This window comes from Symphodus melops (assembly GCF_947650265.1).
Source record: "Symphodus melops genome assembly, chromosome: 22".
NCBI lineage: Eukaryota > Metazoa > Chordata > Actinopteri > Labriformes > Labridae > Symphodus > Symphodus melops.
In genome coordinates, this window is record NC_136712.1 from 3,947,465 (window position 1) to 3,975,341 (window position 27,877).

The 27,877-nt window shown below is 41.2% G+C and overlaps 1 protein-coding gene across 3 annotated transcripts in view; it reads left to right on the forward strand.

Moving 5' to 3' along the window:
- chrm2a (cholinergic receptor, muscarinic 2a) overlaps window positions 1–27,877 on the forward strand; it is a 67,263-nt gene that overhangs the window by 24,584 nt on the left and 14,802 nt on the right. For 2 of the 3 annotated variants that reach the window (XM_079335300.1, XM_079335301.1), the window contains exon 2: window positions 448–598. The exons of the other annotated variant lie outside the window; for it this stretch is intronic. The gene's annotated coding sequence lies outside the window, so the exon portion shown is untranslated. The remainder of the gene's footprint in view (window positions 1–447; window positions 599–27,877) is intronic. 3 annotated transcript variants of the gene reach the window in all.

Here is a 27,877-nt window from a genome sequence, read left to right on the forward strand (position 1 = left end):
TCGTTAGCTGGTTAGCAGCTAGCAGAGCAATATGTTCTCCCTTGTCCTTCTCATTATCTAACATCGCTGGTGAGGGAAGTGTGGGTGGAAGTAACAGTTACACAGTGCACTATAAAACCGATGATTCATTTCTTGATTTGGAAAAAACAAAATCATTAAAACATCATTAAAGAAACACAAGGTGGATGACTAATACGTCTTACACACTTGGGTTTTTGTATGGATGAATGTCAGAGATATAATGTGTTGATGAGACAGTATTAGAGATGTTCGTAGGCGGATATCATTAGATATGGATATAGCAGAGCTGGCTGTTTTCCCTTCTGTCTGATATTAAAGTAAATCTGTTTCACATTTAACAAACTCTTTGGCGAGTGTCTGGTTTTGATCTCATCTAATTGTTTGCAAGAATTGCTGATTGTTGTTTACTTCTCTTCTTTTTATCAGTGGTCATGGCTGTAAACCATGAAGCTGGAGCCAGACACGCCCATCGCTTCCTTCTGTCAAAAAAAAGCCTCTTTGGTGCTACATTGAACACAAGCTCTTCGAATATGCCATCCAAGTGCGAGAAAGCCCAACGAACTGCTTAACACCCGCTGTAAGTACTTACACACTCTGACTCTGGAGTGGTTACTCATGAAACTCAACCAAAGTCAAACCCTAAAACAGAAAATCTCACACTCCTGCCCAGATTTCTGAATGAGTCATTCCAAATTATGCCCTCTCTGTTCAAATGCAGGCAAAGTCTGTCCTAATGGATTACACTTGTGCATTCCTTAGGTTTGTTTGAATAAAGTTAATTCTGTGTGTCCTAGAATATGAAATAACCTGCTGTTGTTCTTGCAGAGAATAACCCAAAAGCCTCAGACTTTAATTTATCTAAACGCATATTACATATTTTTACATTTTTATCAGCATCTGAGGGCGAAATATTCCTGTGAGAAAGAACTTCTCAGTTATAATGCTGTTGCCAGTGGTTAATGGCCGTCCAGTCAAGACTTCCTTTTCTGAGAGATACTGATGCCATAATGTGTTGAGTCGGTTTCCCGTCGGTCTCAGTTCAACAGTAGATAATAGTTAAACAAAAGCTTCTTTTCTGGCTTACTTCAGCAGTATAAGCCCAAAAACAAAACCATTTTTCTTCTGATTTATTTGCAATTAAGGGGTCTTACATTTTCAAAAATAACCACATCATGATGTAGGTTTGTTCATGTTTAAGCTCTGTCAAGTCTGTCCTCAAGAGGAGAAACAATCAACTTTTAAGATGCTTGTTTGTTAACTGGAGTTGGGATCAATCATTTGTGATTCATTTCAGGTAATCAGGGAATCTAAATGCTGATTGGCTTTTGCAAACAGCTTCAGGGTAGATTTGTCTGTCAAGTTGACATGTCTCATATATATTTGAGTGTTAGTGGCAGATTCATGTAGATGTCTGCTAGAGATAAATATCTTAACAGACCTGAGCTGGTACATATTTAGTGCAGATTGTGTTACGTCAGGACTGTATTTCCTGTATACACTAAAGCCTGGTGATTGTTCTACAAATGTACTGGACCACCAATCACAGTTATACTATACCACAAAATATATCTGATGTTCTTCAATGGAGTACTTACAACGGTTTGCTCTCAAGTCATTCAACTGCTAATGGTTTACCTTGGGCCTTTACTTTACAGGGTGGTCATAACATGTCCATAGCTTTTCAAGCTTTTTAAGAGATGGACTCGCATCAATGGATACAAAAGATCTCTTGACTGTGATGTAAAATAGTATATTTGTGAATCACTTCAGCCATTTAACGTCTTTTGAAACATGAAGTATCAGAGTGAGGACGTTCTAGAGTACCTGAACTGAGTTAAGAAATGTAGAATATTTCACCACACTGAAAGGACATATATAGAAACAGGTGGTTGGTTCAGACTGAATTTTCTATTGGACAGATTTAGATTTTGGGTGTACTTAGCAAAATAGCATAGTGGTAAAACAGATAAAATAAAATACAGGAGGACTAAAATTATATCTGGTAGGACACTGAACCCCAATAGTGTATCAACACTTAATCAAACGATAAGCATTAATATGAATGGTTGAGTGTCAATAATTGACAGAAAATAGATGTAAATCAAGTTTAGTTCGCTTTACCTTGTAAGCATTAGCACGCTAAAATTTAGCATTCCGTCATTATTCGTTTTGATTTCTTTTAACATGTGTTGACTGTTAACCCTACATAGTTTAACTTGTAATATTACTGCAATCTCTGGAGATATTACTTGCAATGTATAAAATTACTGTTTGGACCAGTGAGCAGGTTATTTGGTAGCAACATTCCCTCCCCTAGCTGCCCAGTTTCGACATTTATACCAATTGAATTGGACAGGGCTTTTCTCCTGAGGTTAGGGTTCATATTTAGAGGTTTCAAAACCCATCAGATCAGGTGTCACTCTGTCACGCCAGACAATATCTGCACTCCAAAATGGATGTCATGTAAAGCGAGCACTCGATATCAACAACCTCACTCCCAACTGCGGGTGTGTGTGTGCGCAAACATTATCAACAGATATGGCATCTGCTAGTACACACACACTCACACCAGTGTTTGATGCTGTTCCACGAACAACACTGTGAAGAGCTCTCCCTCTTTTTCATCATCGCAACACTATCCAGAAACATAGCTTAAATGGCGTCGCTGCACTTTCATGTTAAAGAGATTGAAAATGTATGTGTAAGTGTGTGAATGTCTAACTGCAAATATGTGTTTATCATTTACATGAGTTTGTGCATCTTTGTGTGTGGTTCCTTGAGTATATTCATCTGTCTGCTTTTTTCAAGTGCGCTTGTTTGCTCAAACATCCCTAGAGGACTGTCGGGTCAGCTCCATGTCAAACCAGCCAAATCACTGGCACAGATTAACAGCAGAGGGCAGCGCCAGCCTTTGAGGGCAAGCGTAGTGGGAGCAGTGGCACCAATTAGGAACCCAACCACCCAGCCCTGCGCTCAAACTGGCTGGCAGGAGATAACAGAGCAGCCACACACATGCTCAGACAGATAGGCACGCAAGGGAAGCGCTCGCTGCATACCCACTCATAAACTGCTACCTAATACATATGCAACACCCTACCAAACATCATCCATTAGCTGCAACAGGGGCCTGAGTGCGCCGCTAGTGGTGTCAAATATGCATGAGGGATTGGAGGTCTGTGTCTCATAATCCTCAGGGCAATTAATACAATCGTTTTCAAGCCCCAACACCAAGACTCACATACCAAACCTCTCTCCTGGGCTTGTTGATCTTTTTTAGGTAGACTAATTTAAAGGTAGGCTAGCCAATGGCTGGCTTTAATGGATTGGGGCCGTCTGGGAAGAGACGGCAGGCCATACATTGAAAATTGCTCTTGGTGATGTATGGGGCTGAGGGGAAAACGAAAAAAATCTTTTTTCAAGATAAAAAGGTTCTTTGGCTTCAGTTTTTTACAACAGTGGTAGACAGAGATACTCTGTCCATATGAATATACAGTGAATAGTCATGTCATATACTTGAACAGTAATAGCCACTGTTGCCCTGTTCCCAATAAATGGTCATTCTTGTCAAGCTTGAGTCATTCTCACAAAGCAACCACATGAATTTGATTAATTACTGGAAATTGGAGCTTTTTTAGCTAATCAGTGGAAACGTTGTGGGAAATTTGACAAAGGGACGGCTGGTTCAAATTACAACTGGTTACTTTACTTTTAGGTGAAACCTACAGTAGCAAATGTATTAAAAAAGAAAAACTGAAGTATCACACGGTTCTAAGTATTCAGACCCTTTGCTCAGTATTGAGTGGAAGCACCCTTTAGAGCTAGTACAGCCATGAGTATTCTTGGGAATGATATAAGTTTTTCACACCTGGATTTGGGGATCCTCTGCCGTTCTTCTTTGCAGATCCTCTCCAGTTCTGTCAGGTTGGATGGTGAATGTTGGTGAACAGCCGTTTTCAGGTATCTCCAGAGATGCTCCATTGGGTTTAGGTCAGGCCTCTGGCTGACTCTGGCTGGTCCAGTCAAGAATGGTCATAGAGTTGTTCCGAAGCCACTCCTTTGTTATTTTAGCGGTGTGCTTAGAGTCATTGTCTTGTTGGAAGGCGAACCTTCGGCACAGTCTGAGGTTCTGGAAGAGCTTTTCTTCCAGGATATCTCTGTACTTGACCACATTCATCTTTCCTTTAATTGCAACCAGTCGTCCTGTCCCTGCAGCTGAAAAACACCCCCATAGCATGATGCTGCCACCACGTTTCACTGTTGGGATTGTATTGAACAGGTGATGAGCAGTGCCTGGTTTTCTCCACGCATACCACTTAGAATTAATGCCAAAAAGTTCAATCTTGATCTCATCATACCAGAGAATCTTCTTTTTCACAGTGTGGGAGTCCACTTCATTTGTTTTTTGGCAAACTCTATGCAGGCTTTCATATGTTGTGCACTGAGGAGAGGCCACTCTGCCATAAAGCCCAAACTGCTGGAGGGCTGCAGTGATAGTTGACTTTGTGGAAATTTCTCCCATCCCCCAGCTGCATCTCTGGAGCTCAGCCACAGTGATTTTGGGGTTCTTCTTTACATCTCTCACCAAGGGCTCTTGTATTTAAAGATTATGGAGGCCACTGTGCTCTGAGGAACCTTGAGTGCTGCAGACATTCTTTGTAACCTTTGCTTGATCTGTGCCACAATTCTGTCTCTGAGCTCCTTGGGCAGTTCCTTCGACCTCATGATTCTCATTTGCACTGACATGCACTGTGAGCTGTTCGGTCTTACAGGTGACAGGTGTGTGCCTTTCCTAATCAAGTCCAATCAGTTGAATTAAATGCAGCTGGACTCCAATGAAGGAGCAGAACCCTCTCAAGGAGGATCAGAAGAAATAGACAGCATGTGAGTTAAATATGAGCAAAGGGTCTGAATACTTATGACCATTTGATATTTCAGTTTTTATTTTTTAATAAATTTGCAAAAAAAAATCTTTTTTTTTTTCTGTCAAGATGGGGTGCTTGGTGTACATTAATGAGATTTTTTTTGGGATTTTAGCAAACGGCTGCAATGAAACAAAGAGTGAAATATTTATAGTGGTCTGAATACTTTTCCGTACCCACTGCGTATGGTCGTCTTCACTACATTGCAAAGCATTTAAATTCTGACTCACTTTTTTTGTGTCTCCTGCAGATGTTTTTAGACTCTAGCCAGATATTGATTGAAGTGTTCAGCCTAGTGTGAGGAGAAGAAGACGGGCTGGCATTCAGAGACGTTCGGTTGGTGGGGAAGCAGTATTGATTGCACTTAAAGTGACAAGATTGAGGAGGCCCAATTTGACACGTTATCCCTATTGCCGCCAACAGACAAAGTGCGGAGCGCGAGGAGCAGCGTCGATTGATTTCTGTGATCATGAATGGTCTTGGACCTATGAATCTCAGGCTTGAAAATAAGTCAACAATTTTTCATCGCGGCGCTGTAATGTAAGGACTGACGGGCTGTTTGATTTAAGAGGACAAGTAAATGCTATGGTAATAGATCAGCCTTGTGCACGTTCTGACAAGCTGGAAAGTCCTCACAGCTCCGGCAATAATATCCCAGTGTGTAAAACACATGCACTGGTAGTATATTTGAGAAGGCAGGTATCGTGGTTGAGCCGGGATTTTGTTCGTGCATAATTCACTGGCAAGGCACGAAGCTGATACAGCCTCTCCCTCTCTTATGACCATCCATCAGGTAAAATTGCTTTCTTCTAACATTAGGCTGTCAACGAGAAATAACAAATGTAGCCATGCAGAGCAACACATGATTACAGGGTAATAATGCCCCGAGGTCAGATGAATGCGACCTCATTCGGAGCGTCTTGTTAAGGGGAGCAAGTGCAATAATAGTCGGTGAGATGGCGAGTCGCCGGAGAGATGCTCATCTTCGTCTGAAGGGGCTGCTGTCAGGTTGCCCCCCACTTCTGCCATGTCTGTTTTTTTTTAATCAGTTTAACTGAGCGCTTTGTATAATTGAACGCTGCGAAGAAAAAACATAAGAAAAAGATGAACCTGCAAGCTCACAAGGTAGGAGAAAAAATGCACACAAGGAGCATTACTAGAAGAAAAAAAAGCATCACCTTTGTTTCTAATGGGCTCTATTTTAAAACTGAAGGAAAAAAATCTCACCCAATAGCGGAGGGCTATTTCAAGCCCCACATTTGCTCTGATTGATATTGTGTAAATCCATCACTATAATCTTCCAGGAAATTGCACGGGCGTTTCCAGAGGTCTAATCGAGATGTGGGAGCACTCGCAGACGGAGGAGGAGTGAGAACGAGGAGGGGAAAATTAGAGAAGATGGAAGACAGATGGAGGGAAAGACCTGCACCGCTTGAGATGGATATTTTAAAAATCTGACGAACTAAATATATGTATAAATATGAATATATATATTTTAAAAAGAGAGCGGGAGAAGGAGCGCAAATGAATAAGTAAACAAGAAAAAAATTGAGGGGGGCCAAAATGAATATAGGAGGTGGGGAATATTTCAAGCATGCTCCAGTGATCCCATGTTTCCCCTCTTTCTCTCTGTGTCACTTGCAGGTCTTTGATTCTATGTGCTGCATAGCCAACTACCCATGAAAATAAGGGAAAAGAAGCCAGTGGCAAGTGATTAACACACGCACAAAAAACAAGCGCCTTCTTGAGTCCTGACCATGGACACAGAAAGACAAATGTGGAGCAGGATATAGCACAGGAATAACCTTAATAAAGCTAAGTGCCATTTGTGTTTTAGTGACCTTTATTAGATTTTGTATTGGAGCGTATAATAATAATAATAAAAAAAAGAATCTCTGCCCTCACATATCGTCTTAAGTGAAAGAAAACGAGTGCAATAATAAAACGGAGCTCTACCTTATTGGATTTTTATTTTTCAGTACACAACATACAGAACAGTGTGTGCTATAAAGGGAGGCTGTGCACGAGCCAACACAGCATGGGAAATCAGCACAGCAAGTGTTGGAGCATGTGGGTCTTGGTCGGGAAAGGGGGTCTTGATGGTATTGTTCTTCACAGGGGAGGACTCAAAGGACGTTTTAATGATTGGAGCTTGGGGAATGCAGTCGGATTGGCTGTCATGGCAGGAAGGGAGAGATACTGTTGTGATGTAGATGCTTAATTATTAAAAAGTCAGTTTGGTTAATTACAGTTTTCTCCAGCCTTAGAGACACTGTTAGCGTTCTGTTTCCATTCAATGTGATGCCTAACTTCGGGAAAGAAAGGTTCAAATGAAGACAAAGTTATGTGTTGCCTGTTTTCCTCTGCAGAAATAAATCACGGCTTCTTTTTCCGCTGTTGTGAGCGAAACTCAATCAAGTGGCTGAGATGTAAAAGTTGTCATGGAGCCTTGCATGACACGTCCAAAAACCACTGCAGGGGCCGAGAGGAGTGAGACGTGATGTATAACGTGTTATGTCCTTAAAACAGGCAGAGCTGAAAAATTCCACATAGTCAGTGCGCCCTGCGTTCTGTCACAGCCACGCTTTTGCTCCATCAGACGGCGTGCGGCCAACCCTTCTGGGTCGGTTTCTGGGGAAAACAAACTTCCTTTTAAGGGTCAGAAACCTTGAGCTGAACCGGAGTTATGTTGAACAGCCGCCTGCTCCTGACTCTGTGCCTGACCGCTGCATCCATCTTCCTTCCTCACCTTTTTTTCACTTAATCGTAATCTGATCCTTTATTAATCTTAACATCATACTTTTCGTTTTTTTATCCCCATGACGAGCATTCAAAGACTTTTGAACCCATTCAGGTATTACCCATAATGACACACAAAACTACGATCTACTGAAATTGAGTAGGAACTATCAAAGGAACGACTTATCTTAATGCATCCCCTCTGAATCTATTTGGGTTTCCAGCACTAAGTCTCAGGTTCATGGTTAGCCATGTGAAGTCCTCCATGTAAAGGCACACGCCTACTTGAGAAGTTTCATAGAGAGCAGTCTCTGTTAAGTATTAGGTAACTTTGAGTGCATGTGCTCGTGAACAAATAGTGCAATCATGTGCAAATGTATTCTAATAACAGCTTTGTTCTGCTTAAAATTCCATCTTTGATTCACTTTATTTGTTACCTACAATTTCTCTCTCAGCTCCTAATCAAATAGCAGGAGGGCAATGGGGAATTTATGTGCATACATACATCTTTAATGTCAGCAGTATGAATTTCTGTGCCGTGGTAATATATTTTAATCATCGAAGGATTTCAGCGATTCAAATGAGCATTTCTTTCCAGACGGGTGGGATTAGCGCTGCTCTGCTAAATGTGTGCAGAGTAGCTAAACTGTGTGTGGGATCGTGTCATGCGAACGGACTTGTGCTTGTTTTTCTTGTTTACGCGTTTGTTTGTAACCACCTGCATGTAATGAGCGTCTGACCTGCGCATGGATCATTTTCTTTCTTGGTTTTAATTAGGTTGTAAATGTCAACATATGAACCATTCTCTTCCGCCGCGTGAAGCACGTGTGCAATGTTTGCTGCTGGCTTTTACCGGACGAGGGACTGCTGTTCATCTTTTGTCACATGTTGACATGACAGACAATTAAAGAATGTGAATGACTCACAGGCAGGGCCAGGAATAGCTACCTGAGGCACCTCTCGCATCCTGACCTCCATTCTCTCCAAACACGCATCACAACAGAAGCAGGGAGATGCAAGTCGTGGCAACCACCAATTAAGGCCACATATCCGTCACATGAGGGCTATTGCTTAATCAAAGCTCTGAGAATAATGAGCCAAAGTAAACAGTAATTACTGGAACCAGGTCATTGATTACAGTTCTGGCCCGGAGGGAATCTCTAGGCGAGGGAACGTCTCCAAATATGCGCTTGATAGCAACATGTGACCCCGTGGCTCGCACTAAAAATCCATTCATCTTGTTGAATCAGTATTATTCATACCACGTTAAAGCGCCCACATGTTGCCTAATCCAGCTGCATTCAGACAAGGAGATTGATCACGACTCCTCCCTGCTAAACGTTTATTCACCCTCGACCGTTTATTTAGCGTGGGATGATAAATCTTTCCGTGGAGCCCGTGCCAGCAGTGTGAATTATGTATGTCCTATGGATTTGCCCTCTCTACGAAGAAGTGGCGAATACATGACCGTGCAACCTGCTCTTGTATTAGGGCGAGATAATGCTTGAGAAATTGCTGATTTGTTGACGTTATTTCAATCTTCAGCGCAATTTCATCCCAGCGCGAGGGGTCAGAAACAGTGGATGGTTGGGTTAAAGGTGATCTTTTGCATGTTCATTGGATTTACGAGGCCCTCTACAGAAAAAAAAAGCAGCATTAGGTGGTTGCTATATTTGTCTTTTTTCATCGTAGCTTCCTTGAGTTATTAGTAAATACGACACTATTAGGAGCTTTAAATTCAGAATAAGTCTATATTAAATAACTAAAAAAAACAACTGTATAATGTTCAGTTGCTGTGTCTTTGGTGTGCTTATTACCTATATTTCTTGGCTTGTTGCTAAGGTTAGAGAAGATTGCAGTTATTCCAAATAAACGTTGGAAAAGCAAACACAGCGAATGATATATTAGATAAAAAAAAGTAAATGTCAGCTGCAGCTCTGTGTGAAGTGGATGAGAACTCTCGCATGTCTGTCAGACTTGACACACTCCCATCCATTACCCTTACCTTCAAACCCGAGCTTTCAAAATGGTTATGGGGCGCACTACTTCCTACTTGATGTGGGACTTGTAAGGTTACCCCGAGGTGATTCGATATGGGGATTTTATGCTTTTTTTAGAAACAGGAAAGTGGATGGTGTCAGAAATCAGGAGAGAGAGAGAGAGAGAGAGAGTAGGGATTGACTTGCGGACAAAAGGAGCCACAGGTGGGATTGGAGTCTGGACTGCGCGCTTTGAGTACTCTAGCCTCTATAATTGGGGTGCGCAAACTATTCACTATGCCATCTGTGCCCTTTTGACACCGATCTTTCTCTGAAGTTATATCATTCCTACCAGATATATCTTTCCTCAGTCCAGTCACTCGAGCAGTTTTCCGGCATTCACACATGGACATTTCCAGAAAATGTCACGCAGTCTGCCCCTGCAATCTCCCAGAGTTGCTCTGTCTACACATGCACCTCCACAGCTATGGAGGCTATCGCTGTCAGGAAGGCTGAGGCGATGAGGAAAGTCTTGACTCTGATATTCATCATATGGGTAGTTCAACAAATTCCAGGTGGCAGCAAAAGAGCAGAGAAGAACAAACTGGCGAACAAAAAAAAACTTAATGAAGCAGTGTCATCACTTGTATGCATTGGTTCCGCGTTGGAAGTGGTTAGGGTAAAGACATAATACAAACAGTTATTTGCGTTTAAATGTGAAGCTCAACCACAAAAAAATTCAGGATCTTTGTGCATAATGGGGCCGTCACTTTCAGCTTCCTGAACTTTCCTATACTCTCAGAAAGTAACTCTAGTATGACCCCGCATACAATCTGCTAACTTATCTGCACAAAAGCTCAAGTAAGTTGATCATCTTTGAGGGGGAAGGGTGTCAGTCTAAACAGTACTCGTAGTGTAGAGAAAAAGATATTTAATTATCTGTGAGCAATTTTGGTCTGCAGGGGTCATCCACAGTGTCTTCTGAGCATTAGTGGTGGAAATCGGTACGCCTGCTCTTTAGGACCATTGCCATTCATTGCTTCCATTATCACACGAATAGATCCTCATAAAATCCACTCATTATCCCTAAGTGAACGCACATTAAATCCCGCAAATTGTCTTCCATTACAAGCCATATTGGACTGACACCAAGTCTTCGACTGGAGAATTCTCAGGTGGCCACATTTGCATACATGTTAGAGTCAGTCAGTGTGTAGGTAACATGAAAAATGCAATTTTCTGCGTGACTTCTCCCTCCTCGAGATGGCAGCTTTGCAAGAGCGAGTCCGTGCCACCTGTAATTGCATGGCAGCTGACATTCTGACTGATTCTGACTACTGGTGCAAATGGTTTCAAGTAGTTTCAAGGGTTGTGCTTCTGTAAAAGAAATACTTCATCATAAAGTTTTGGTACCGGCCATCCCTCATAGCCTGCAGTGCTGGACATTAAAGTGCTCAGAATAGTCATAAAAAAAAAAGGGAGGCAGTGTGGCCTCCAAAAGCTGCAGCTTCAGAGAGGAGGAGGATAACTGTAGATCTGGTTTTATGACAGAAAAATAAAAGGTGAAATGTTTGGGGGGAAAAAACACACGATCTTGTTCTCTTTCCAGGGGTTATTCATTATGTAAGCTATGTGTTCATACAATTGTTGTCCATATTACACCTCTTGATTTACACCAAATGCAAATATTTACATCCATCTCAGGAAGTCGTGACTGATAAAGGGAGTTCATATAATGGAGTTCAGAGTGGTGGAGCTTTTTGTATCTTCTATTGGCCACATTTTTAACAGTCTCAGGGGACATTGGCTGGATTCAACCTTGCAAACATCCTTTATCTCTACAAAAGAGTGCAGGAATGTGTTTCAGGGTCACATCTGGCTCTCCTCAGTTTTGTATCCTGATACTCATCCATCTGAAACAATCAAGTCCCTCTAAGCGATTTCATAATCAGCCACAAGAGTAATGAAACTCTCAGTGGTGGAATGAAACACAGCAGTGCTCGACTTTTCATCCATTTTTGCTAAATAAAGGCAAACTTCGACTTAGATGAATGTTTTGACATGCTATGTAGCCCAATGGAGAGTATCAGCCTGCCTAGGTGTTGGATTGATGACAACTGTGGTTCCTGTAAGGCTTTTCGATTCAGCACATCAATAGCACTCAGTAATTTCTAAACAGAATGAACGAGTGGTCAGTGGGGGATGTAAAATAAGAGACATCAAGCTCTGCCAAGAGAAGCTCTTTCTGCCTGTCCTGCCGCATTGTCAGTGACAAGATTGTTCCCCGGCACAGTGACACGGAGTACATTTAACAATGTCGTGCCGTTTCCCTCTACAAGGGGAGGCCTCCAAGAGCACTTCAGCGACACATTTGTGACAATAAAACTGTAATGAAGTGACGAGAGGGAAAAGCGTTTTAACAAGAGGCTTTTAGAATGTTGGTTGTGTAGTGACTGCACTCTCCACATCTTTTTCTACCTGAACACACCAGTAACAATTATATCCCACTATACCAAGGTTATACTCTTTTTTTGAATGGTTTACCAATGTCCAACACGTTCTCTTTTTCACAGGTTATCTTAATAACGATGAAGCTTTGTCTAGTCCCAATTTAATGACTAATTAGTTTCTGTTTCCGGGTGCCCTCTGTGTACATTTAAAGGTGACTTTTATGTCAGAATAAACCCTTTGGCTTATCATGTTAAATTCTTCTCTGGTGTTTGTTTAATGGAGTCCATTGGAAGATGTTTTACGGTACCTTTTAGATTTAGGTCAAGTCCCCTGAGTATGTGTCAAGAAACCATTTGGTTAACATGGACTCTTTGTTTTGGAAAAAGACCAAATGAAATTGAAAGTCCTGCTTATTTTGATCCATCAATTTATTACATGGGTTAAATACAATTACATCTCACTTTTTGCCTGTATATAACTGAAATATAGAGTGACAGTAGACTGTTTTCCAACACAATGCTCCACCTCCTTGATTTTGGCACTCAACACCAAAAAGGAGGTTTAGATCTGCAGGTAAAAAGCATCAACTGGAAAATGCTCAGATCTGGGCAGGGAGAAAAGGGCACATGTCCCGCTCCTGAATGTGAGTTGTCAGCATTTGATGAATGCTTGACATCTTTGTGCCTTTCAACTTGGTCGGGCTGATAAACTGAGAGAAATGGCTGATGGATGGCCACCTTCCTCTGAGATGACACTTATTTCTCTCCTTGGGATATTGGCATTACAGATTATAGATTTGTATTTTGACATTAAAGACATTGTGTGTATCACATCGGGGGATACGCACTATGATGGCCTTGACTGGACAGTGTTTGAGGCATAGACGTGCAGCTTTTGGAACACAGATTGCATCTCGAGCAAAAGAGCCAAATGACAAGGTGCCAGGCACTGAAACACATGAGCTTATGTAAGTGGCAACCTAGTGTGCAGTGAGGCCTCAAAGGTGCCACATGTGCACATAAATGATTAATGACTTTGTTTGTGTCACATAAAACAGTGGTTGCTTTGAGATTTAGACACCAAAAATCATTTTTTTCTTTCGGACTAGCCTGTCTGGGTAAACTATGGTTTCTGTACAGGAAAAGGAGACCCAAAGTAAGGCATGGACTTTAACAAGAATCCAAATGGTACCGACTTTGACTGAAATGTTCTATTGTACAGGTATTAAAAGTATGTTAAAAAATGTAAAAAAAAAAAAAGCTTTTGAAACATTTGTCCCTGTAAGAGCTTCTTTCTTAAGACTGTCATCTTGGAAGCCATCAATTGTATCGAAGTCATATTACCTAATCAATACTTTAGATGGATGATGATTAGGACAGCCTAAGCAAATGGACTGGTGATCAATTACATGTAGGCCGGGTTCAAACAGATAGGCTCAAGTGTATCAAGATGTTTTAGCATCTTAATACACTGGCTTTGCAATCACACATTGCCTGAGGAACATTTCCAAGTTTCATTAAGAGAAATATCTTTTCTAACCATTAGAATAACTGGCAAGAAAATTATCTTTGGGGTCTCATTTTCACGTTCCCTGCTAATTTACCCCAAGAGGACGTAACATTCACTTTCATTTTACCCTAAGGGCACGCCTGTTAGGAAGATTTACCATACCTTCCAGTTGCCTGCAATTGATTTGAGGTGGATCCCATTGGAGTCCAGTAAATGAAATGTCAACATCATGTGTCATGTGATGAAAATTAATGGTATCCCACACGGGAGAAGAGTCAGCAAGGGGGTGAAAGCAAGAGTTCAGTCTAGACGAATGTCATGTTTGGTGAGGACTCATTCATGTAAAAGAGTTTATGGATATAAAATCAGAGATATGTGTATTCTTTGGCAATGAAGGTTATACGTTACATCTACAGAACAGAAAATATACCAGTACACCAAGCAGGTCGATGGTACGTATACAAATGAACATAGAACCTCACAGAACATGGATAGCACAACAAGAAGCAGAAACCAAACCAGAACAATAAACTGTACTTTAAAGGGATACTTCACCCATTTACATGAAGCTGTGTATCATTAGAAACATGGTAGTAGTGTTGAATGGTCGTGTAAATGGGTGAAGTATCCCTTTAATTGACACAATCACACAGATGGCAATAAAAAAAGTGGTTATGCAATTTTGTTCAAAACAAACCAGGACTAAAGTGACCATTAGAGTTAAAGTGCTAAAAATTATTCAATCAAGCTAAACAGTGTGCAGACCTCTTAATCTTATTTCGTTCTTATTCAATTGCACATAGCTCTATTGCAGAAATGTAGCATATATACACACATGTACGCACATACTATTGCACAGGGTTAGCATACTTATATAAACTGGACTAACCATACGGGAAGTTTAAGATTTTGCCCATATTGAGGAAAAATGGATGGAAAGTAATAGTATGGAAGGCCTGTTTCAGTTCTCTAAAACACATGCAGTCCACATTGTAAAAAGCCATCCATCCAATTAAAGCAAAACGGTGGCTGTAAAGTCAGTGAGAGTGTTGTGAGCTGGGGGAGGGCATATTTAGCATGGCTGGTTGGAGTACACCTTTTCTAATCTCTGTCACACACCTTCCTCATCTTCTCGCTGTAATTATGGGCTACATTATCCATGGTTGATTTGGCTGCCTTGGAAAATCGCATTAAACAATCCTTCTACTGAATGTTAGCACAGCACATTGTTCGGAAACTTTCTCTAAAATGCTTTGTTTGGCAACATGCCAGTCATGACTCAATTCCAGAACTCATTTTCTCACTTTTTTGTTCATGAATGTCACTTCACCTTGGTCTGAAGGTGCTGTCAGCTTAAATCACCATTTTTAGCAGGTTTTAGACGGAGCAATTGGGGAAAAATGGACAATGCTATTGACAACATTCTCCTTTGTTTCAAAGCTAATACGCCATGTGTTTAGTTTTCATACTATTAATTTCCTCATGTCATGTATATCATGGCAAGTTATTTCTAAAGTAGCTGAAATACACTTCAACAGCTTCTCAAATTCCTTTTGAATATTGAGTAAACATTACCAGTATTGAAAAAGCCAATGGCTCCATGGATGTGAAGGATATTCATTGTATTCACACCTATGAAGACAGGAGATGGGGAAGGGTCCCCCAGGACTCCACATGCTGATGGTGATGGAGAAAAGCCAATACAGGTGGAAAACAGAACCGCAAAGTTGAATTTCCTGGAAGAATCTCGATATTGTAGGGAGAGTTGGCCGTGGGGGGAACAGCAATATAAAGCCTTGAAGACAGACTTCTAGCAGCAGCAACTGATGATTGGTAAGATATGATGACATCTGAATGTGCCAGTGTGAAAACTCTGGCCACGTGGGAAATGACAGGAAAGACTGCAGCAGTGTTGAGCAAGTTCACACTTAACAAGAGCCAGTCCTGTCCAGTTTATACAGAGTACACAAATCTAACAAAATATGTATGTTTCTGAGCGAAGTCTTCCAAATATTTATATGAACTGGCGTCAGCTGTATCAGAAGCTGCCACTAAAATCGCCTGTCGGACCAGACATGCGGTCATGTTAGCAGTTGTGGAGAGTCATTGGAGTTAGTCGAGTCAAAGTTGCAAACAGGTGGATCAAGTTGACCATTTACTGAAAATCAGAGGAAGTTTAATGAACATAAACCTCTACAGCACTTTCATGCACGGCACCAGAATGGGGCTAAAGAACGTATTAATCAACCTATTAAAGAAGACGTGCAAAAAGAATAAAACAATTTGTTTATTGAACTTTTACCACAGCCTCAGTAGGTGAATAACTCACCTTCTATTATCACTGGCCTCTTTGAGTTACACTCTGTCTCAAATACGATCAGACATACAATGAGCTCAGAGCCATTGAAGGAAACACACTCAGTGGGAACTAACTAGGAACCAAATGGTTCATCACAATTTCGCCTCGAGACTCGTGAATTTGTTGCTGGCATAGAGTTTGAAGTTTCAGCAACAACACTGTTTTTCAAAATCCCATTTAGTGCTGTTTATGAAAGAGGAGACATTTCTTTAAATCCTTATTACTCTCATGTACAGTGGACTGTGATCTTTGCTAAAATGATGGTCTGAGTTGCACTAAGAAATTAATTTCATTGCAATAACTTCTAGGTCATCACTAAATGAAAAAATACTGTTGCATTAGGAGCTCTGGTGTCTTTGTGTCATGCTGAGAGAAATATTGGGGTTAGTCCAATACAACCAGGGTTGTGTTGGAAGAGCTGAGCACCCTGAATTAATCCGATGTAATTAACATTGCCACTCTCCGGTCATTTCTCAATGGTCCCCTATCTTTCACTTCGGCTCTAGTATAATGGAAAATCAGTGGGTTTCACTAGCCATTACCCAACAGCCCCATTCATCTCAGGCCAGAAGAGAGGAAAAATCCTCTATCTGATCAATATTCCAAGGACGGGCTGAAGTATGGCCAAATATACAATTCAGAGAAATAAACTTTCGGCGTTTGTCACTTTGAATAGCAATTATCGTTGACTTCAGAATGAAGGGTTCCAGGTTGTTAAATCATTGAGCATTATTACATTTGTTTGGAAGTGATTCAGAAGTGAGTGAAAAGTGTTGCATTTTCCAATTTACTCCTAAAACATTCAGTCCAGCTAATTTTATAACACACTCAATCAATTCAGGCTCATTGATTGGTTGCAAACAAGTCAACAGCCCAAGACTGCAGAATGTCTTTCAACGACAGCCTGATTAGTGAATTTAATTATTCTTTGGAAGACAAATGAGAATCAGAGGCCACAGACGGAGCCATAGCATCATAACTGCAGAAAAACTATGACGTACAGGGCTATGGTTAAAGTGCATAGAAATGTATCACTCAGTACCTTAACATGTACTTACAGTGTTTAGTTTAACTCATGAGTTTTGGTTTAAAACGTTAACCTTCAGTATTGCAGCACACTTCGCTTCAGTTTGATCTCGTGTCCGTTCAGTTTTTGAGAAACATTTTCCTGCCATCTCTCGTCTTTTTAATAGCTCTGATGAAGTAATTTCCTCCTAACTTTATCTCAAACCGTCAGCAGGATCATCAAACACACATAAGTGCAATACCAATTTGCCTCGATGCTTAGCAACTTCCAAAATGTGCACTTCTGAACTTCCGGCAATTACTTCAGTGAAATCTATAGTGAGGGGGGGGGGAAGAAAAAAAAAAAACATCCTCGAATGACGGAAGCTGGCAGAGGAAAAAGCTTCAAGGAGCTCTCAGCTAAGAGTGTGCAGTGACCCATTACTCACGTCTGGCCTCTCTGACTGCACGTTACAGCCTCCCCAGTTGCTCACGAACAAAGCTGCGGCTTTTATTACTGCAGGGGTCATTGATAATGCTGCTTTCATGACTGTTTCTGTGAGCAGAGAGCTGCCCAGTGCTCGAGAACCTTGCGGGTTGTTCATTTTGATGCACATTTTGACACACACAGTGGCGGGGGGGTTAAAGTGAATGATGGAAGTTTTCACACACACTATGAGTTTTAGTCGAAATTTTAACGGGGGAAGGTATCGTTCCCGACCTTCCTCCAGGGGATGATAACATCAGCCTCGGATGCAGCTGCCAATCTGGAGCTATAAATCAAATTGGCAAAGCCCCTTCTTGTGTCTGCCTCGACCACATAAAGACGGTATAACTGAGTGTAGCATACTGATGCCAGCCCCTGGAGTCTGGCTGTGGCCGTCCAGCTGGACCGCTGCCTGGCAGTGCTGCTCACTTCCACTGCCATCGCAGGTACACGGCGCTTAGCAGTGGTTTTTCAAACCTACCGTGGCATGAAAGTACGACAACGTGAGGCCTGTAGATTGAAACCACACATTGCAATAAGAAAGGCACAACCCTCTGTAACAACCGCTTTGACAAGAGTCATAGCTCTGGGTCAGAGCCATTGTTTCCTTTTCCATTTTTCGCTCCCCAAACATTGACAGCTCATCCAAATTTGCCGAGTTTGTTCCCGGCTGTTTGATCTCACAGTCCCCTGTTTAAACAATGATCCACTGGCAAAAGCAATGTAGATTCAGACCGTCCCATGCATGCATCTCCCCCTATTTTAAACACAAAGATATGCTGACAAAACAAGACAAGGAAAAACTGAGGCAGCATCCAGCATTTTTTTTCTTCCTCTTTATGTTCAGTCAACATTTCCAAACAAAACCCCTCCGTCAAAAGCAAGAAAGGAGCAGAAGAAATCCAAATCTTTTTTTTTTTTTTTTTAATCATACAGAATGTGTCCACCTTCACAATATAAAAACACGGACTCACAAACAACACTTCCCCATAATGCTTCAAACTTTACAGATTACATTTAAATCACAAGTCAGCAAAGCTCTTTAAAGAGAACATTGCTTTTCCTGTTTAGGGTCGTGGGGAGCTGGAGATGATCCCAATGGCCACTGGACAAGAGGCGGGGTTTATTTTGAATTTGAGCCATGTAAGGGACTGAACATCAAGATATCTTGACCTTTAAAACCCTTAGCATTCCCTCAGCAGCACATTATTACTTTACAAAACCAAGAGGGAGCAGAAGAAATGAAGTCGTTACGCAACACACACAAGCAGCTCTTTCAGCTTCTGTGTGGTGGCTAACTCCTACGAGTCGTGCCGGCTCATATGGGAGTAAACAGATCAATAGGCCCACCTGAGAGATGGATGCTCACCTCCTCCGAGCAGCTGCGATCAAGCAGACTCTACAAAGCCTCTCTTTCAGCTGCGGCCTAATGACGCTAATGGGCAGCAAAGCTCTCTGAAACCCTTTATTACACTGATTAGGCCAACAACCTGAAATATAATGCCCTAATCTGATTATGAGATGGACACAGCTGAGCACGAGAGGGACAGAATAGAGCATGAGGGAGCAGATTAATAACGACGGGTCTCTTTTGTTCATGAGTCCAGAGGCCAACTCGCAAAGAAGCGGCTGTGCGAGTGTGCTAAAATGTCACGTGTAAGAGGTTTATTGTCATATGAAGCGTTCTTGAATGCTAAGCTACTTCCAAATGCACTGACGACAAACTGTTCACTACTGATAGGAGAACTAGCCGTAGCCAGAACCCTCCGAGGCCTCATGGATTGAGTTGTCGTCGAATGTAGGTCACTGTGACAGCAAATTGGCGTAGACCTTTAAAAGATGCCCCGCAGATTTGTTTTACCTTCAGTTTCTCAACATAGGCGTTGCATGCATCCTCGAGGTCTAATGCTTCCTTCCTGGAAATCCTTGTGCATATATTGTTTAAATGCATTATTAACATTCTTGTTTGCATATATCAGTATGGACTATGTTTATGACCTACACTGCACTGCTGAGCAATCTGGACAATACATCAAGCAACAGAGGGTCTTTATGTCTTGTGTTTCTCAGCACAAATTTGAAATCCACTACAGTCCATACTTGAGCTGACTCTGTGATATAAAAGTCCTGCATGGTACCGTTCGGACTATGGATTGTTTAATTTCTGAAAAAGATGGTATTATTATGTATGATTTAAAAAAAAAAACAAAAAAAAAAAAACATAAGACAAGAATAATGCACCTCAGCAGTGAAATTCATCATAAGAACCTAAAATCAATCATGTCCTCAGGGACGAAACCTGCAGTGATGGATACCAGCCCCCAGCTCGCTGTGAGACAAGAGTGCCACTTTGTACGAGTGTGTGTGTGTGTGTGTGGACTACACTTCATTTAGCACTGCTCCACAGGGGAGCCAGGGGAAATCACACGCAGACACGAAGAGAGAATAAACAAACAAATCAAAAGCATTAAACCAAGCAAACACAACATAGGAGGCTCTTTTTTTTTTTTTTTTTAGGACGGTTAAAACCTCCATTATCCACCTCAAATTAAACGTCTTCTTTGATAGACTCCTTTCATTCTGCAGGGAGGTGCAAACATGGTAGGCACAGGTTGCAGAAAAGGATAAACAAACTGGGTGCCAATAGCAGTGGCTTAAACCAGATAAAGAGGATATTAACTATAATCTTATCTCATCTCACTTCTTCCCTTTTTTTTTTTGAGGCAGAAAATAACGTCGCCAATCAAATCCTGCAAATAGAAGTTCCTATGTATTTACATTTTTATGAGCACAAATGTGCCCACTTTAAACCTTCTTCAGTGTCTAAATGCATCTCTGTGCGCGCTTCGGCGTGCAGTCTATATTTGTGTGACCCCACCCACCATCTTACAGCTGCAGGCACTCAGTCTTTAAGATGATCCAATAAGATTATAAAAGCTACCTACAGAGCTCAGAGAAGGTACAAATCTAGCTCGACCAGCGCTACAAGCAGCACATTTCATTCACAAAAGACGTATCAAATGTCAGGTTTACAGCCTGCAAGACCACGGACTGATTGTAGAAACGCTCATTCAAGTGTGAATATAAATAAATGCACGGGCCTTGAAAGAAAAGCTGAAGCTGAAAGTCATAATTTCAGTTTGCAGTTCACATTTTATGCTGATTTACTGTCTTTAAGAGGGTTATACACAAACACCTGAAGACTTCTAGAACTTAGCCCAGAGTTTTGCTACAGTCCCACTTATAGTGAATGTTCCTCATGAAGTCAGGAAGAGCCAATGTAAGAACGCAGCAGCATTCAGGATATTCTACCTGGTTGGAAATAGTCGACTGAAAAGTGAGTTTATGCTCAAACATACAAATAATAGAGAGAAACATAATTCTAAGATGACCGTTTTTTTCTGCCATTCGATCTGACCTTTTCACTGTTTAAAAGGAGTCATGTTCAGAGCTGCTGCTCGTCAACAGGCAAGGCAGGTAACTGCTGAGGGCTCACAAACTTAAACCAAAGCGATGACCCAAAATGTGCAAATTTTGCAACAACAGTAGGAAATCTCCCTTCGGGGGCCCTAGCTCACAGCACTCACTGTCGTTGTCTTGCTAAGCTCTGCATGCAGTTTGACTTTAAAAACCGAAGTGAGAAGGAGTTATCTGTCTGCAGGAGAGAAAATGGTTTTCGCCTGTAGGACCCCACTAGACTCTGGAATCTCAACTGGACATGTTGGAAAATCTGTGAATCCTTACCTTTGAAAAGCGTCACTTTCATGTGTTTAATGGAGCGATTTGTAAATATTTAATAGTGTGTGTTGGATGGCACTTGTTTGTGGATAGAGAAAATGAGTCATGGCGTTGGGTTTACTTCTTGTGCCACGAAGAGTCTAAATTGATCTAAATAATGTTCTCTGAGTGTATATATACGATTTGTCCTTGTTTAAATAACTCAATGAGTGATGCTTCTGAACTCTGCGGCTCGTATAATCTAATGAGCTCATGAGTGCGCTCGGCTGTGGTGGTGGTGGGTGGGGTTAGAGTTGATGTATTTTGCACACTTAAAGGACCTCTCTGCTTTGCTAACAATAGTGTCAAAACTATGTGGACATGTTTGGGGACTGCAGGCCATCTCTTCTTCCACATGGCAGCCGTTCAGTTCGACAGCAAACCGATCTCAAAGTCTGTTCGGCTCCATCTCTATCCAACATACGCTCCTCCTGAAACACACACACTAGTTTGTCTTTGCTCGTGCAGTTTGGAGCTCAATCAAGAAATCTCTTTGAGTGCAAATACTGTAGATACAATGTTCCAGGTTGACATTTGAGTTGAATGGACAGAAGATGGCTATAGAAATGGTGAAGGTTACCGTCTAAAAATAGGCAAGAAAAGCCATAAATGCTTACGTATGACATATAGAAATGAGAATAGGATATAGGAAGGAGATCATTTACCTCATTACAATAAAACATGTTGTAGAAGATGCTTCAGTCATTAAAATGTGGTAATTGCTTTTGATTGAATAGAACCTTAAAGTCAGTGTCCAATTCGTCACATTGACAGACTTAATGTAATAGCAAGGATTAAAAAAAAAAAAAGGGAAAAATAATCTTAATCCATTGCTGTGAAAGATACAATGGGGCTGACCAAACGTCAACGTCATGCAATCCTTTCCTTTCCCTGAGTTTCATCATTTCTCCTTCTGCAGAAACAGCTTCATGTCTTTTAAACCAAATAAAGAAATGATGGCTAATAGCCTTAGAATGAAAAAGCCTGCCATGCGGACATTATTACATTGCAGCATGCCGTCTGAATCCCTCGCTTTCTTATTGCTTATTGGTAGTCTATGTGCATGTTGTGAGACGACCAATGTTTGAACATTCAGTAAATGAAAATTAAACAAGATTAAAACAGCGAGTCATCCTGAAATGGGAGATTTTCATTCTGATTAGCATGTAGGGAATGCTGCGTTTTTGTAAACAAGTGCACATAACCGGATTTTCAGATTGGCTGTGCAGCACATTGCTCACTTTCCTCTTTTTCACCATCATACTGTGGCTGTCTGCTCTCTCCTTATACTTTCACCTCTTCTGTTTGACTGGCATCGTGATTGCAGCCGAGGCAAATCTGAATCTATTCCCCAGAGACAAGGATGTTCTCGCCCTTTTCACTCAGGTCAATTATCCTTTTTTTGTCTAACCGGTAGTCATCTGAATCCCATTACAACAAAGGGGATCAAAATCAGCCTTTCTCCCTGTAAATTATAGACCATGATGAAGTTGGAAGCATAAATGTGGGATGAATTCTTTGGAATTAATCTGAATCTGTCATCGTCACTGTCACATTTGCGTAGGCACTCCTAACACTCGGAAAAGCTGTGCTCAATCTCTGTAAGAAGCAAAGTTTGAAGAGGCTCCCTTTGGATTTATTGAGGTTAGATTTAGCACATTGCACAACGAATGGGAAGGAGCTTTATTCCATTTGTAAAAAGAATCACTCAAGACAAAAAAAGATCGGAGCATTTATTATTAATGGCAATGTTTCTGATCCAAATTTTCCATGAAAATCATTCTTCTTGTTTTACAATACTTTGCTTTTAATGTCCTTTTCTTTTGCAGCTACAGTTGTTGGCTTGTCCAGTGAGAAACCTTTTATTCTGGCTTTGATTGTATGCTGAAACAAAATCAACATTTGGAAACCAATAATGAGCCGTCCCAACATCAATTTAAAAACAGCTGCAACGAGTCTTTGGGATCAGCTGTTAGCGAGTGTGGCATGTGTTGCCTTGCAGATTCATTGAAAAGCCTTGTATGGTTGCGGTCATAGTCTATTTCATCTATTTGCTCATACTCTAGCTGTGTCAACCTTGAATGATTAAAGTTACATCCTGGCTTGTGATAATCCCCTCAATAAATCCAAATGATCTTCATTAACTTCAGCATATCCAATCAAGATAAGAGAACAATACACTGAGGACACAAATCAATACAAACAGAACAGAGGAGCACAGCAAACAAAGTCCATGTACCTGCAATTCAGGTCTCAGTGTGTAAACTCATCATACACCGATTATGTTTTTACGACTTGGAGCAGCTTTGCCATCAGTGAAATTTCCGGTCTTGGAAAGAATAAAGGGGGAATGGTTTATGTTTACTCACTTTAAAAGAAAATAAACTATTACCATCAATCTGTCTGACATTTTAGATGCCCAATTCCCAAATGTGCATAAAAGAAGAAATCAAGGGGTGCTCGCCATTTGTTGGGCCTGTTTTGGAAGGATGTGGGTGAAACAGCAATGATGGATATCAAGTAAAAAAAAATAAATCCCATATCTGGCAGCTGCGACTCTGTGAACATCAACATCCTTTTTTTCCCCTTTTTTTTTTTTAAACCAAATGGGCTGATTTCCCAGTGTGCTTGTTCAGTGCCTGTGGTGCAGGATGACGTCAGGCCAGTCACAGCCGGGATAATGTGTGAATGCATGTGTTGTAGGTACACAGCTCATCAGGATGAGTGACGAGCGTCAGTGGTAGAAACTTTGCACAAAACTCGAATGTTACATAACAACTCAACGAGTTGAAACCTCTGATTGAGTTGAACCTCTGCACACAAAAGAGACTTAAATACAGAGCTGGCTGTCGCATGTCCAGTCATGTGCAATGTTTTGTTGTTTGGAGAATTGTTACCAGATAATGAATGAACAGAGAGCTAAAAGGCACTGACGGGACTAAAATAACACATTAACTTGGCCTATTAATATAATTTGGGTGAATGTGGGCATATCCCTCCAATCATGAACAACAGGAGGGTTTATTGTATTTCACCTTATTTAACCAGGTTGCTCCCATTGAGATTGAGAACCTCTTTTTCAAGGGAGACCTGGCCAAGACAGACAGCAGTACAAAAAACTCAAAGTTGCACACAAACACACAAAGGGAGACAAAGTACAACAATACCAATTTAGCATGATATTGTCACCATTTATGAGTCAAATCTGCGAGTCAGTAGTTCTAGCAATGGTGCTAAAAACATCGGTATTCTATAGAATCTGCAGTTAAAGACAACAGCTACTTCAGTTTAACTCGTTCTGCAACAGATTCCAGGCTGAAGGTGCAGAAAACCCAAAAGCCCTTTTCCCCCAATTTCTGTTTCAGTGTTTGGGACAGAGGTAGAAAACAGGGGAGGAGGACCCAATTGCAGCAAACAAAAGGTTTATTTAAACAAGACGCAAACTCCAAAACGTCTCTAAAACCGAGTGGAGAAAAACTAAGTAAATGCATCAAAGCAGGGAACAAACGACAGGCACAGAAGGACACTCATGACAGACTACAACTGGAAAGACAATGAACCAACAAGAGACTGAGGAAAACACAGACTCAATAGACATGGGGTAATCAGACGCAGGTGAGACTAATCAGACAGGTGAGGACAATCAGGGCAATCACACAGGCGGGAAACACAAGGAACAAAGAGCACAAGGCCAGAACACTTCAGGACAAGTAAAACATAAAACCCAACACTGACAACACCAAAAACAGAAAACACTAAAGACTAGACTTTAAACACAGGAAATAAACTAACAGGCAACATAGGAGGACACAGGGAAACACACGAAAGACTCAAATAAACACAGGACTATAAAACATTAAAACACACAAAGGAAACAATCAAAACAAGGAAACAAACAAAACACTAAGGAAAGAATGAAAACTAAAACAAGACGAAACACAGAAACAAAACCAAACCATGACACAGAGAGCATAAAAAGGTCCTACTGTCCAGTATTTTTTCTGCATGTTGTAAATAAAAGAGGAGGTTTGGACATATACGATCAGTTGCCCCGAGGGAAAATAACTCCTAGATTTGTCGTCTCTCTTTCCCTACCGGAATAAGCGTATAATTTGATAACAGAAATGAGAGCAGTCACACGTTAGGTTGGTTCATTCGCTTCGTCAGCTCTGCACATTCAAGTAGCAGTTAGTCCCTTGCATGGAAGTGATGTTACCAAACAGAAAAAAACCCCCACTTCCATCAGAGTATATTCCATCAATTTGTATGGAAAAATGGAAAACTGCTGTATTTAAGCTAAACTGAGTCTTTTACAGTCTGAATTCAAAGACATGATGGGGGATTGTTTTTTGTGGAGCGTTGGCCAAATGGTTCATTTAATTTAGATGGAATTTTTAATATGTTCTTAAAATCAATAGATGATGGACATACTACAGTCATTGAAATATGTTGTAAAATGGGCCAGGTTGGGCTTTAACAATAGATTTTGGTTGCAGGTGACATTTTCAAAAAAATGACCAATTAACAGAATCCAACGTGACAGCTAATTTCCTTGGGCTTATTGTCCTTTGCGTGCACTAATGTCATCCAAACAGCCGTCATCAGTGTCAGGTCTGCTAATGAAAGTGTACTTTGAAGGATATGATTGCCTCGAGGAACAATGTTTTGATGATATGTTGAGGTTAGGTTAATTTCTGTTGCTCCAGCAATTAGCCATGTTTCAGTGATGGAAAGTGGCTTTTGAGCACAAAAGTCCAGTGGCATGCTCCCCCTCTGTGATATAAAGCTGTCAGTCAAAGCACAAGGGAGTGAGATAGTGAAAGCAAAGGGAGGACAACGTAAGAAAGGCTAATTACAGAGCTGACACCTTTTGCCTTCGAACACCCTTTTGCAAAGGATTTCTTTCACGTCTCCATAGTAATTTCACGATGACAGAAGGCTTTGTTTGGGTGTGTGTTGCTGTGCAAACGTGGTTTTGTTGTTGTTTTGTTATTTTGGCCAAAGCGGACAGAAATGATAGGGGACATGCCTTGAGCAAACCACAATATTGGCAGTTTGTTATTCCCATTGCAATACTGGGGGAAAGAAAGTACATGTCTGTGCTGTCAATACCACGTACATGTCAAGAGTTACAAAAGGAAACAGATGGCTTAAATAAATCAAATTCGATGCAGGAGCACATCCCTTGTCCCTCAAAAATGCTTCCTGTATTCTCCAGCAGCGGAATCAAAATGCCTCTTACAGCGAGCCGGAGCAGCTCATCCTGTGTGGTCAGAAACGTTCAACCCTGTGATCAATATTTATCTTTGAAACTTCACAAACACCTTGAACCCTCACTTATAGTTATTCCAGACAGGGCAGCCTCTGGAGGCAATGCAAGTAAGCAGAGAGTGAAGCTGTAGTATTTAATATAAAGCATTTATTATTGATGACAACGGTTTCAAATTTCGCATGGATTCAAGCGTTGGACAGATTGACTCTTTTAAGAAGCTAAGAAGCGGCCTGGGAAGGGATTCTTCCAGTTTTGCTAAAATTCCGTATTTTAAATCCCAGGATTAGAAGTTATGTGGAAACTGTCAAAATCATTGTAAATCCCTTCTTAAAGGGGGCATTGAGGTGAGAAAAATGGTATCACTTTACTCCACTACTAATCTCTTCATCTGAGGATAAATGAAATGCAATGACAAGGTAATCATAAGGAGAAAGCCACATAAGTAGGCCCTGTCAGAAATGTCCTGTCTGAGCGACACCCAAGCTTGACAGGCCATCAGGTTTGAACGCTTGAAGTTTTTGGTCATGGGCGCATCTGTTGTTTGGATCAAGGCTGACTTTTGTGGATTAGCATCTGTCAGCTTTATTTACAGCGACACCACTTGCCTTCAGTGCGCGGATTACTGCCAAGGATGCTGATGGCCACTTGTGACCGGCTGTGGCACATTGTGTTCCCGTCTTATCAGACTTTTGCTGAAGTTGCCTCTTCACAAGTGTGAGACCAGATTCCCGTGTCTCTCTGCAAGTGAACAACCACGGAGAGCCTTCATACATGAGTGGCTCTTGGACTGCAAGTCCCACAACGCTCGATTGCAGTCGACAGTTTGTCATACGCAGCGTTCATGTGCTCCTCAGATGATCCCATTCACCGAGTTGAAAAAGTTGCCTTCTCAGACTTTGCTGTGTTTGAGAACTTTAAGTGGTCGTGTCAATTCATCAGAGTTGTTACGAATGTGAAGAATTGTATTGCTAGGAAACAGTCTGAATCAATCTGGACAAAAATATATTTTTTCAACATTATTCGGTAAGGCAGAGGATAGAGTAGAAAATCTGGGGAATGACATGTGGGAAAGAAGCTACAGGCTCAACTTGAATCTGGATCATCTGCTTGGAGGACTTTATACTCCGTACACGGGACACTAAATGATAAGCCATCTGAAGGATGTTACGTGCCAATTTTCCAAATTGGAAATGTTCCCTTTTTGATTACTCCAGCACCACTCCAATGAAAGGTTTGGCTTTTTTGTCTCGTTGTTGCTTTCAAGAGACAGACAAGAATTCAGAGATGAGAAACTGCACAGGATTGGCAAACACTTTCAAGCTTACTCAGTACTTTACTCCAATGAAAGCCTCACAATAG